This window comes from Tinamus guttatus, unplaced genomic scaffold (genome assembly GCF_059628265.1).
Source record: "Tinamus guttatus ecotype Peru unplaced genomic scaffold, ASM5962826v1 Tinamus_guttatus_pri_ptg000397l, whole genome shotgun sequence".
Classification (NCBI taxonomy): domain Eukaryota; kingdom Metazoa; phylum Chordata; class Aves; order Tinamiformes; family Tinamidae; genus Tinamus; species Tinamus guttatus.
The window spans coordinates 820,676-831,713 of NW_028288931.1; positions in this window are offsets into that span (position 1 = coordinate 820,676).

The window sequence follows — 11,038 nt, forward strand, 5'->3', positions numbered from 1 at the left end:
TCCCAAGCCTCACTAGGGCATGCAACAAAATCAACCCCATGCAAAGCTAGGCTGGTCCGCGAGTCATTTCCAGGCACTGCTTGCCCTGTCCGTGGTGACCAGCAGGAAACGCACCCCTCACCCAGACCCGCATCCGGCAGCCCCGGCGCCCGAGCTGCTCAGCTCATTAGCTGGTGGCTGTTATTAATTTTCCTTACGTTGCCAGGCATGGCCCAAGCCCGCAGCGAGTTGGAGCAGGGCAAGGCATGAATCACCCGACCGGTCCGTGGTGCCGCTGCCACGTCCTCTCCCACCGCTGGAATCCACGTCTCCCCCGCTGCAGGAGGAGGCTCCAGCCCCAGGTCACATCACGGCGCCTCCCCGGCTCAGCCTTGCTGCCAGGCAGGAGCATTTGCCCCTTTGATGGGGCTCTCGGAGGGCTGTGAGGTGCCCGACGCGTGCTGGAGCCCGTCCTGCTGCATCCTGCTGCTCCTTCAGGCTGCAGTGCTCCCCCGAGCCAGCCCGGGACGTGCAGGAACGCGGCTTGGGACGCGCAGGAACGCGGCTCGGGATGTGCAGACACGCGGCTCGGGATGTGCAGGAACACGGCTCGGGACTCACCCACGGAGCTGCATTCACCCTCCCCTTACAAAGCTCCCGCAGCAGCCCAGGACACCCTGGGGCTCCTCACCTGCAGGGCACCCGTCTGTCCGCCCGTCCGCTGGGCCGCTGCTGCCGCCGGCCGCGTCGCCCTGCCCCGGCGAGCGCATCCCCCAGCGCCGCCTGTGTCACCCCGGCCTCTCGCAGCGAGGAGGAGATTCCTGGTGGGAGCTGTTCCCAGGGAGGGACTGGGTTAAGGCAGGGCCCCGCGTGCCCCGTTGGGGCACCTCCTCCTTCCCACCTCCTGCTGATGGGCGGCAGTGCCTATCGCACCCGGAATTGGTGAACCTCCTTTCCCGGGCTGCCCCTCGCCGGTGGCCTCGTGCTGGGATCACAACCTCTCCCATCACGGCTCGTGCCAGGCCGGGGTGTGGGAGCCCTCGGGGCTTTGGGCCCGGCCTGGGGCCATGATCCCGAGGAGCAGGAGAGCCCAGGTAGGATGGAAAGAGCCCAAGGAGCAAACACGAGCTTCATTTGCAATTCCAATGGGGTTTTAAAAAATGCAGAGAAACAAATCTGAACAGCTGTAAAGTAAATTGCCACCGTTTGCTGATGGCTCCGGGGGAGAGGTCTGCAATTTTGATTCAAACCAGCCCGTATTTTTTCACACGCCTGTTCAGCAGCAGCGCCAGGAAGGGGATTCTGGCTGCTACTTCTGCTACTGTTTAGTAGGGCGAAGTCCTGCTATTAATGCTGGATAAATATAGCAAAATAGGTTCTGGGTGAAATTCTAGCCTGGTGGTGAACAGCACGTCAGCCGAGGTACTTTTAATGACTTCTGGAGGCCCTGACAGCTGTCAGTCAATAGGAGCTCTTGCAATACTCGCACACTTGCTATTCGCAGAGGAGGGCACCTTGTCTGCAGACAATCAGAAAACTGAACAGATGAGTGAAAACTAAACACGCCAGGCAGGCAGGGAGCTAGCTAGACCACTGCAAACGCGGCAAGGGTGCCCACTGCTCTCCTATCGCGGCCACCGGGCTCCGGCTCAGCGGGTCTGCTCCAGCACTCCCTGTTTGCCAGCCCCATTTTTCTGTTTTCTCACCCAAAGGACTTTGTGGAGCACTCCAAGGGCTGCAGGAGAAGGAAGGCTGCAATTAAAGCAAAGATGGTGAGAAGGCGGCACTGCTAACGAGGATGACAGCAATTAAACCGCCCTGCTGAAGTGTGCTAATGAGGAGGCGACTCTGTTGCACTGTGCCGCTCTGCGGCCCGGCCGAGGTGTCAGGATCCAGGTTCACCAACAAACCGGTTTGCAGAAGCCTGGTCTCTACCCCGTGTCTGTCCGGTCGGACCTGTGGGTGACCACATGGCCGTCCTATCCGGCACGGGGGGCAGTCACGGAGCCCTGGGAGCTCCAAGCACTGTAACTCTCCCTGGTGCAGCCTGGTAGCAGCCATCTAACAGCTAGGACTCATTAATCTGCTCATATTTACAACTCTGGCTGCAAGGAGTACCCTAATTTTGAGCGAGGGCTTAATTGATCATGGGATCAAACAGACTCCAAGATATGGTTTGCTACTGAGGAGGCAAATTTGCAGTGTCCAAGGATGCAGAGAGCTTTGGTGTGGATCTACATCATTGCACATGATAGTGGTGTGCAGAAATGTGGCTCAGAGAACCAAGTCCAAGCCCCAGCTTGGGCCCAGGGCCCTCGTTACCGCTGTGTTGGGCACTTTGGCCAAACGAACATGGTGCAGGCGACATCTTTGCCCTTGCGGCCGACCTTGGCAGCTTTCAGATGGACGACCGGCAGGTCAGAGTCTTTATATCCTATTACCAGGGTTCTGAGTCACGCTGGTCCCCTGGCAGGTTATATTATTTTGAAATGGCAGCTAAATGGGAAAGAGGTCGTGCTCCCAATACAGTGACAATAGGACATGACAGCACTTTTCTGAGTGATTAAGCCTCCGGTGATGTCGGGGCTATGAGACAAGCAGCTGAAGGCTGAAAGATTTTAATCACCCCAGACATGCCATTGCCTCCTTGCAATCCATCCCGCTGGGGTGGGCTTTTCATGCAAAGTGGAAATGATATAAAAATAATCAGGTCCAATCTGTGCACCTATGAGTAGTTCGTGTTGCTGGCACCATTCTTAGTAATTGGCCCGAGCGGCCTGTTGGTCCTCAGAGACCATCTCGTAATAAATAAGAGCTGGTATCTCCACAAAACAGCCTCGGGCAGCGCCCGCGCCGGCGGGGAGCTGCGCTGTGCCCGACACTAGATGGCATTGGAAGAACACGCAAGCGGCACGGCTGGCGCTTGCCCGGCCTTCCTCTGGAACAATCTGGCAATGGAAAGCAGAAAACTCAGGATGACAGAGCAGAAAATGTCTTTGCTTGGAGAGGAGCTCGCTGACCTTCAGCCCCTCGCACCGGCCGTGCGACGTCACGTCTGCCGGCTCCGGCACACGAGGCCAGCGCGTCCCCGAGCCGCGAGACCGAGCTGAGGAACTCAGTGCTCGGTCTCTGCGCTAATAAAACAGTTTCACCCAAAGCTTTTTTTTCCTGCCCCAAGGAGGCACAGGCTGGACCTGCAAAGCCCTGCAGGGCAAGGCCCTGCTCGCATGGGAGCTGGGCTGCACCAGCATTGCCTTTCGGAGGGGGATCAGCTGCTCCTGCCCTGCCGTTGGCCTTGCACTTGCCTCCTCTTTGGCAAAGTCACTCCAGATGTCCCTGCTCCAGAGACACCGTTGACCTAATGCATCGTGTTGTGCTGCAGGGTGGGGGGTGACGGGTCCTGCCTCTCCTCCTGCCCTGCTCCACTGTCCCCAGGGTCCCTCCAACAGCCCCACCATGGAGCGGCCCTTGTCCCTGCGTGGGGGTCCCCAGATCTGGGATGCGGTTCGTGCCCGTTTGGCACAAGCAAATGGCAGGTCAGAGCTGGGGGCTGTCTGCAGCATCGGGATCACTCGGGCTCCGCTCCCCTTCGACTGCCTCCCGTTCCCTGCTGCCCCCTCCTCCTGTGCTAATCAGAAGGACGGTGGCTCCATTCTGCACTCCCCAAATCAGTTCCAGGCTCCCACATCAGCTCCCGGCTCCCTGCTGAGCTGAGCCGACTTTCCGTTTTGTCTCCTAAATTATGCATCTGCGCAAAGTCAAACAGCCACAATAGGGCTCTTGATTGCTGCTCCGGGGCTCCCAGGCAGCCCCTTCCCGGGAGCGGGGCTGTTTCGGCAGGGCTCGCGGCCCCTCTCGCAGGAGGACGCTGCGATGCCGCCCAGGGCCTGGCTCTGGGGACCCACTCCCTGGTCCGGTTGCAATTCCTGCAGCAGCCGCTTCCCTTCAGGCTCTCTCCATGGCAGCCTGGACCCAATCCAGTCCAGCCCACACGCTGCAGTTTTTTCTTACCTGATGTCCTGGCTTTTGAGCAAGGTGCCATGTCCCATGTCCAAACACCCTCGCCGGCACCCGTGCCATCTTGCTTAGCCACATTACAGCATTCTTCCAAACACTAAAAACTTGCTCACCCTGTAGCAAACACATTCGATACAAAAGACCATCCCCATCGCATCTGGGCCGAAACATCTCTGCCCGCACACCCCATGCAGCCAGCCCTTCCCACTCCTCCTTTCCCTGCCCTTCCCTATAAGGGCCGGCACCATACAGGGAGGTGGACAAGGCAAGAGCTCTGTGAACGGAAAACTGAAAAAGGCCCCAGCTTGGCTCAGAGCAAGAGACTTCACATCACCAGGTTTTCAAATGTCAACACGTTAATGAGCTGCCATTTGAGAGAGGAAGGGGTTTGTTTGGAAAACAGCGAGCACATTGCTCTGCTCCGCTCTATCCTCCGTTCGGGTTCAGAAATTTGTTCAAGCTGATCTTTTCCCTTCCCAGAATAGCTCCCGTTCCCTATGGGCATTTCCTTGAGGAGGGCACAACGGTCCCCAGCACCCCAGCCGGCTGCAGGGGTAGCCCTGGCCTTGGGTAGGCTCCAGAGGAGCTGGGCGGCAGTGGACGTGGGTGGGAGAGCAAGAGCGGGGCAGAGACAGGGCTGGCAGGAGCCTGCAGGAAACCCTGTCCCCGGGACCCGCTCACCACGGGGACGCTCTCCCTCGAGCCCCGCAGGGACCAGAGCCAGGGGTGGCCCTGCTGCTGCAGACACCACGTCCCGAGGAGCTGCCGCTTGGACGTCACCTCCTCCTGCTCCGGGGTGTCACCTCGAGCGGCCGCAGGCAACGGCGCATCCTCAGGGCTCCTCCAGGCCTCGAGCAACATCTCGGCATCTCCATTTATCAATCCTGAGGGCTCGGTGGCACTCATTAGGTACTAGCCTGGGACACGCAGCAAACACAACAGGACAAGGGACACTTAATGAACTGGATATTCACTGAATCCATCATCCCGCGGCTCAGCTGGAGGGAGCAGCTGGCTGCGTCTTGCTGCGAGCGGGAACGACTCGTCCCCTCCATGCACAGGGCGCTCTCCCCACGTCGTGCCGGGAGACGCGCAGCCTCCCGGCCATGGGACACCGGAGCACGGGGGCAAGGGGCTGCTTCGCCCCATGACAAGCACCACTTTGCAGTGAGGAGTCAATAAAACACTTCCAAAGGGGCATTTGATACAGGTCAGGCACTTGCCTCACTGTGAATACCCTGCATGGCCAGGCTGGGACCTCCTGGAAGGATGGAGGAAGCAGCAGGAGCATCTGGCGACGATGGCAGAGGACACGGGACCGTCAGGATGGACATCTCCTCATGCTGGCAGGGGAATCCATGTCACCCTGCCCTTGGAACACCGTTTCTCCTTTCTGGTCCACAATTAAGGTGAAAGCAAGAGAGAAGAAAAACGCCCCTGTACAGTTATCTCAGGCTGAGGTGTCGACTGCTCCAAGCTTTTTAGCGTAATCAGCTAAATCTCCAGTCTTATCCATCCTTTTTATTATAAGGCTGTTGGAATCATAACAGCGAGCTCTTACACTCCAGGATAATTTCTTCCTCTAAACGATACAGTGAATTTCTTCACGATTTGCTGACTCGCAGGAAACACTTCTCCAGATAGGTTATAGTGGGTAATTATTGTATATTCCACTGCTGGGGGTGGAGGCTGCAGCCACCTTGCACCGTGTGCGTGCGCTAAATTAATGAGAGCAGAGTCAGAGGGAGCACCTGGCAGAAATGCAGCAAAGCAAAGCCAGAATGTCCCACCACGACGGCGGCTTTGGGAAGTCTCCGTGCGAGGTGGCTACAGCCAAACGCCTCGAGCGGCTCTGGCGTCCCAGCGAGCCAAGGCAGCCTCCAGTCAGACAAGAACTGCTCATCCCTTCTGAGCATCTTCTTCTAAACGGAGTTGGATGTGGGGAAGGCCACCGTGACCACCTGCAGCCTGGCCTCCAAGCACAAGAGTGAGGGTTTTGTCATGACACTCATCTCCCAGAGGAGATTCACACCACCAGCACAAGAAAGCTCTGGGAACAGTTACTCAAACAACTGTCCTGACTAAACACCTGGCCCCTGAGCATCCACAAAGCCAGGGAGGTGTTGACATGGTTCAGAAGCCCGTGGCTCTGGGCCAGTCCTGGTTATGGGCATAATTATCACAGGGCGACAGGGAGTCAATCAGGGAGGCTCCTCTGGCACCGTCAGTTGCAAGTGGCCCTTGAACGTCCACCTCCATCTCAGCGGAGCCTTGTGAAGGGCTCCGGGAGGTTGTCCCCAGACCGAGCACCGGCCTTCAGCATCGCTCCGGTGGCATCGCAGGCTCCAAGGCCTCTTGAAATGGCCGAGCAGCAGCCGGTCTCCTTTGCTGAGCAAGGGAAAGCTCAAGCCAGAGAAAGACGCTCCACAGAGCCTAATAACCCTTCAGCATGTCAGAGGAAGAAGAGTGGGATCAAAAGCATCCTCCCTGCCTTCTAACTCATTGACGGAGAGTCTGGAGTCCTGGCCTCGGGATGCTCCTGGCTTTGGTGGAGTGCTACTGTCGTCTGTGGCGGGGCACACCAATTACGGCTCAAAAAAAGAGGGGGCAGATCGCCCTGGGTCTGGGAAGAATTAGAGCCATCCGCCTTTCATCCGCACCCCACAGTTCGCTGCCTGCCGTTCTCTATTCTTATCGCTCCTGATAAAGGCGAACCGTTCCCTCCTCCTGTAATTGAAGCCCGGAGCCGCGGGATCGCGCGGACGCGGGGAACCCGCCGGCAGCGCCGAGCGAGCGGGAGGAGTCGCGCCCCGGCCTTGGCCACGCGCTGCGAGGCACGACCCCGCAAAGGCGCCTTTCAAGCGCTGCAGACGCCTTGCGTATATTTAGCTCCGCTGCTTCTCGCAAGCGAAGGGCAGCCTTGGTTCGCGCTTGATGCGGAAACTGCCGTAGTCCCGACGATCACGGGCGGAGGGAGCGTTTGCTCATTCACGTTGGCTCCGAGCGGAGGCTTCTGCCCAAGCGAAGAAGGGAATCCCGGTGGGAAACCTACTGGATTCCTACTAGGATCAGCTGAATCCAGCTCAGCCTTCATGGAAAGGCCCAAGTCAACAGCATAAGGCAAGTGCAGCAAGGCTATTGGGTCCACCTGTGTTGATGTGAAACCAGAACAGCTGGACATCCTGGGACCACGAAAGGCTGGGGAGCAACCAAGGAGGCAGCAGGCTCAGCTGGCAGTGCTCAGAGCTCCCCGGGGCTGCAGGAAGACTTTCTTTGCACACTGGGTTTTCCAATGGGTGCTGCCAATGCTCTTAGGCTGCCTTTGCCTCAACCTCAGCCATGGACATCTTTGGTTTTCACAAGCCACTGGAGGAATTAACCAAAACCGAGACGGTGCCTTCCACGTCCTGCTCTTCTGCTCTCCATGTTTCCACAGTACTGTTTGCGTTTCTGCCACTCTGAAGATCTCTGTGCTAAAACAAACTCAACATTAGTGCTACTAAAACCAGAGGAAGATAAAGGCTGGAGAAGTAACAGCCTCTGGACCTACCTGCTGCTCCCAGTGACCAGCCAGTGGCTTCAGGAGAAGCCAGACCAGACCTCTGCCCCCTTTAGAGCAGCGAGCCAGGCCCAGGTAGCCACAGCGAGGACGAGGAGCAGGGGCCACGTGTTGCTCGTTGACTGGCAGAGACATCCTAATTCCCCAGCTCCCTCTGAGCACGTTGCTCTTGCTGCTTCAATACAGCTGCAGGAAATCAGCTTCGTTATCATGAAGGGCTCCAAGGGCTCACCCAGCAACGGCCCTAAAGGCTCCTACCAGTAAAACTCCACTTGTTACTTTACTCCCAGTGACCTTCCCAACAACAACCACTGAGCTGGAACGTTATCCCCGTGCTGCGGGATGAAGTTTTGTGTTTAAGGCTTGGGACTGGTCTCTCCTAAGCACCCTCTTGCCCTTACACTTGAGTTAAGGGTTCCCGAGCAGCCACGGCGCTGGCAGGTCCATGTGGCGCGAGAGGCCGCGGGGAAGCGGCTGCGCAGGGGGCAGAGCGGGCAGCTCTGCTCCGCACGGCTCCGAGCGCGTAATTACATAACGCTCCTTGCTGCAGGTTCATGCTTGACTGCAATCAATATAACCTTTTAAAATTAATCTACTTTCTCCTCTCTTTTGCACATAAATACAGTTGCTGAAATTCCTCCATTGCCACGACACGGGGTAAAAATGCCTCCCTCGTGGGAATGCTTTCTTTCTACTATAGACTTTATTACTTTAGGGGAAAATTAAAATAAAAGCGTTTTTTTTTTTCTAGGATATTGAGAAATAGAGACTATTTCTGTTGCTTCACTGCTTTGCTGACAGCTGGAGTCCCTCCCCAGTGCTCCCGGTCAAAACAGGGAGAAAACTGCTTCCAAAAGTTCGCAGCCAAAGAGCTGCCCCGGGTCAGACGCTGAGGTCGGGGCGGGCATCCAGCTCCACGGCGCGAGCGCCTGGCGCCGGCTCCGCTCGGCTCCGCGCAGCTCCCGCGCTCCCTGCTCCGCTCCGGAGCGGCAGGGAAGGGGGCACCTCGGCAAGTGGCCGAGCACTGCGTGCAAATCTGTAAAACAAGGAGCCGACTGACACGTGGGAAGAAGGGTCATTGCACACACGGGTGTGATGGGAGATGCCTCCGCCGTGCCGTTCTTGCCCAGCTGCCAGGGTGATGGCCTCCAAGGCAGCAGGGCACGGATGAAAAACCTAGCCCGGGTTTTTGCATTTGTCTCCCAATTACAGTTAACGATGGATTTTCTTTGTCAAATGCTTTAGGACTGGGGGAGAAGGTCGGAGCAGGGCGAAGGGTCACCGTCTTGTGCATGCTCCAGCCCATGGCACACGTAACGCGCGGTCCATGCCAGACCCTGCCAGCCTTCACTCACTCTTACATCTCCGGCTGCAGAAAACAGGACTGAAATGCCTGGAACAAAACCAACAGCATGTTCCTTTTCTTTCCCTTTCTATTTTTATCTTCCTCCCAATGACAGATTGAGGGCTTCAGAAACAGCCCCGTGAACTCTCTCCTGCTTCCCCGCCATGGAAATTACTTCACAGCGGTTCAAAATGGGAGAGCAATTTGCAAAACAAATAAGTCTTGGATTAGCTAACAAGAGGCAGGCTGACCTTACAGGGCCCCTTTCATTAGGAGACACTTATTTCCCGATACTTCTCCACAGAGCACCGATTAACTGCGTTGGGATAGAGGGAGACACTTCATATGGGTTTAATGAATTAAATATATGCCCCTATTTGGCTCTCAACATTAGAAAACATTAAGTACAGTAATTGTCACAATCCCAAAGCCAGTCATCACTCTACCTAGTAGTTCACATCTACTTTCCCCTTCCCACCTCAAAGTTTAATCTGTTAATGTGTGTCGGATGCCTACTGCTGTCAAGCTGTGTAAGCACATGGCTCCAGCCCCCGGACAGGGATGTCTTCTCCAGGGATGTCCCCTAGCCTGTCCTGCTGAAGGGCTGCCTGCGTTCAATCTACCTGGGACCTGCTGGCAGCACAACCCCTTGGCCAAGACCTCAGAGAGGGCTGAAAAAGGAAGGAGAAAAATATTACTAGTAAGAAAACCATGGCAGGAGGAGGAGTGATTTTATCCCAGGTCCTCCAAGAAGCAGGTGGCAGGACCCTTGTCCTGTCCCCATGTGTCCCCCCACGACTCACGGGCTGCAAACCTCACACGTTACGTTGATATGCCGCTGACTGGCATGTAATTTAATTACTGCATGCTTAAAAGATTAAACCCACGATTAAAAGAATTTATATGGATTAGCACAGGATGATTTTAAATCATTGCCAGCTCACGGTGAAGCAAAGTGACAATCTGTGACGCGCAGCAAAGGCACCGTGGTGGAGACGAGCGGGCCGAGGCGAGATGAGCCTTCCATATGGGAGAAGGATGGAGGCTCCAGGGAGCCCCTTGCTCCAGACGCCTCTCCCAGCAGAGCCCTTTCCAAGCCTCCTTGCTCAAGCGACCCCTTTGCAGCATCTCAGCAGATCCCAACTTTCTAAACTGTGATGGGGATAAAACCCTCTCCCCTCTCCTCCACGCAGGGCCCCTTGCAGCCCTGTGCACAGATGCTTGAGCTCGTCCTTGCTCTTTCCCATGCTCCCGGAGCCGGAGCGACGCCGCGAGCACCCAACGCCACCCTTGCAAATTCCGACGGCTGCACTGGGTGCAAGATGCTGGCCAAGGACGTTGCTTCTTGGCTTTGCATTCAGCTCTCCCGCGTTAGCACAGCCAGGCGAGGAGGCCGGGAATGGCCGCGTGGAGCAGTGCAGCCTCGCTGCTGCCGTAGCCAGGGCTGTCTGGTGCCTTTGTTTGCAGCTCTGCAGTGTGGGCACTGTGCAAGCTGTTTGATTTGAAATATTAGTGAAGAGATTAAAAACAGTGCTCATGATTTTGTGATGCATATGGTAATTAAAGTGTTACATTGCAATTATGATGTAATTAAACTGTGGGATGCTCTTCAAGATGCAATTGCTGCTCATTTGCATAACTGACGGATTTGCTTATTATCACCCTTTTAATATATGTATTAAAAAGAGCATCAAGAGCATCAGCTAGAGAGGCTTGCAGCAGGTCTGCCCAGCACCCAGCCTTCCTCCTGCGTGTGCCGGGGCTCTGCACTGATCCCTGCTTCCCAAGGACACCGGTTCTCCCTGGCACCGATGGATGTCTGGCTGCAGCATCCTGCTCCAGGACACAGCAGTGCTTTGCACTGACCCGGCAGCCTCTGGATCACACAAATAGAAAATACACATTTAAGAGGCGCTGTAGCTTCAGGCTGACTGCAGGCACAACCAGCCAAGGCTCCAAGCAGCCCTGCTCACCCCCCAGGCCTCCTTCCTCCTCCCAAAACCCTTCCCACTGCTCGTAGCCTCTGGGCTCTTGTTTCCAAGATTGCCTCCCACACTGCAGTCTCCCTAAATCTGTTCACAGAAATTTGCTTTTCAAGGATACAGTCTTGGGCTTTCTGGCTGGAAAGCCACATGGTC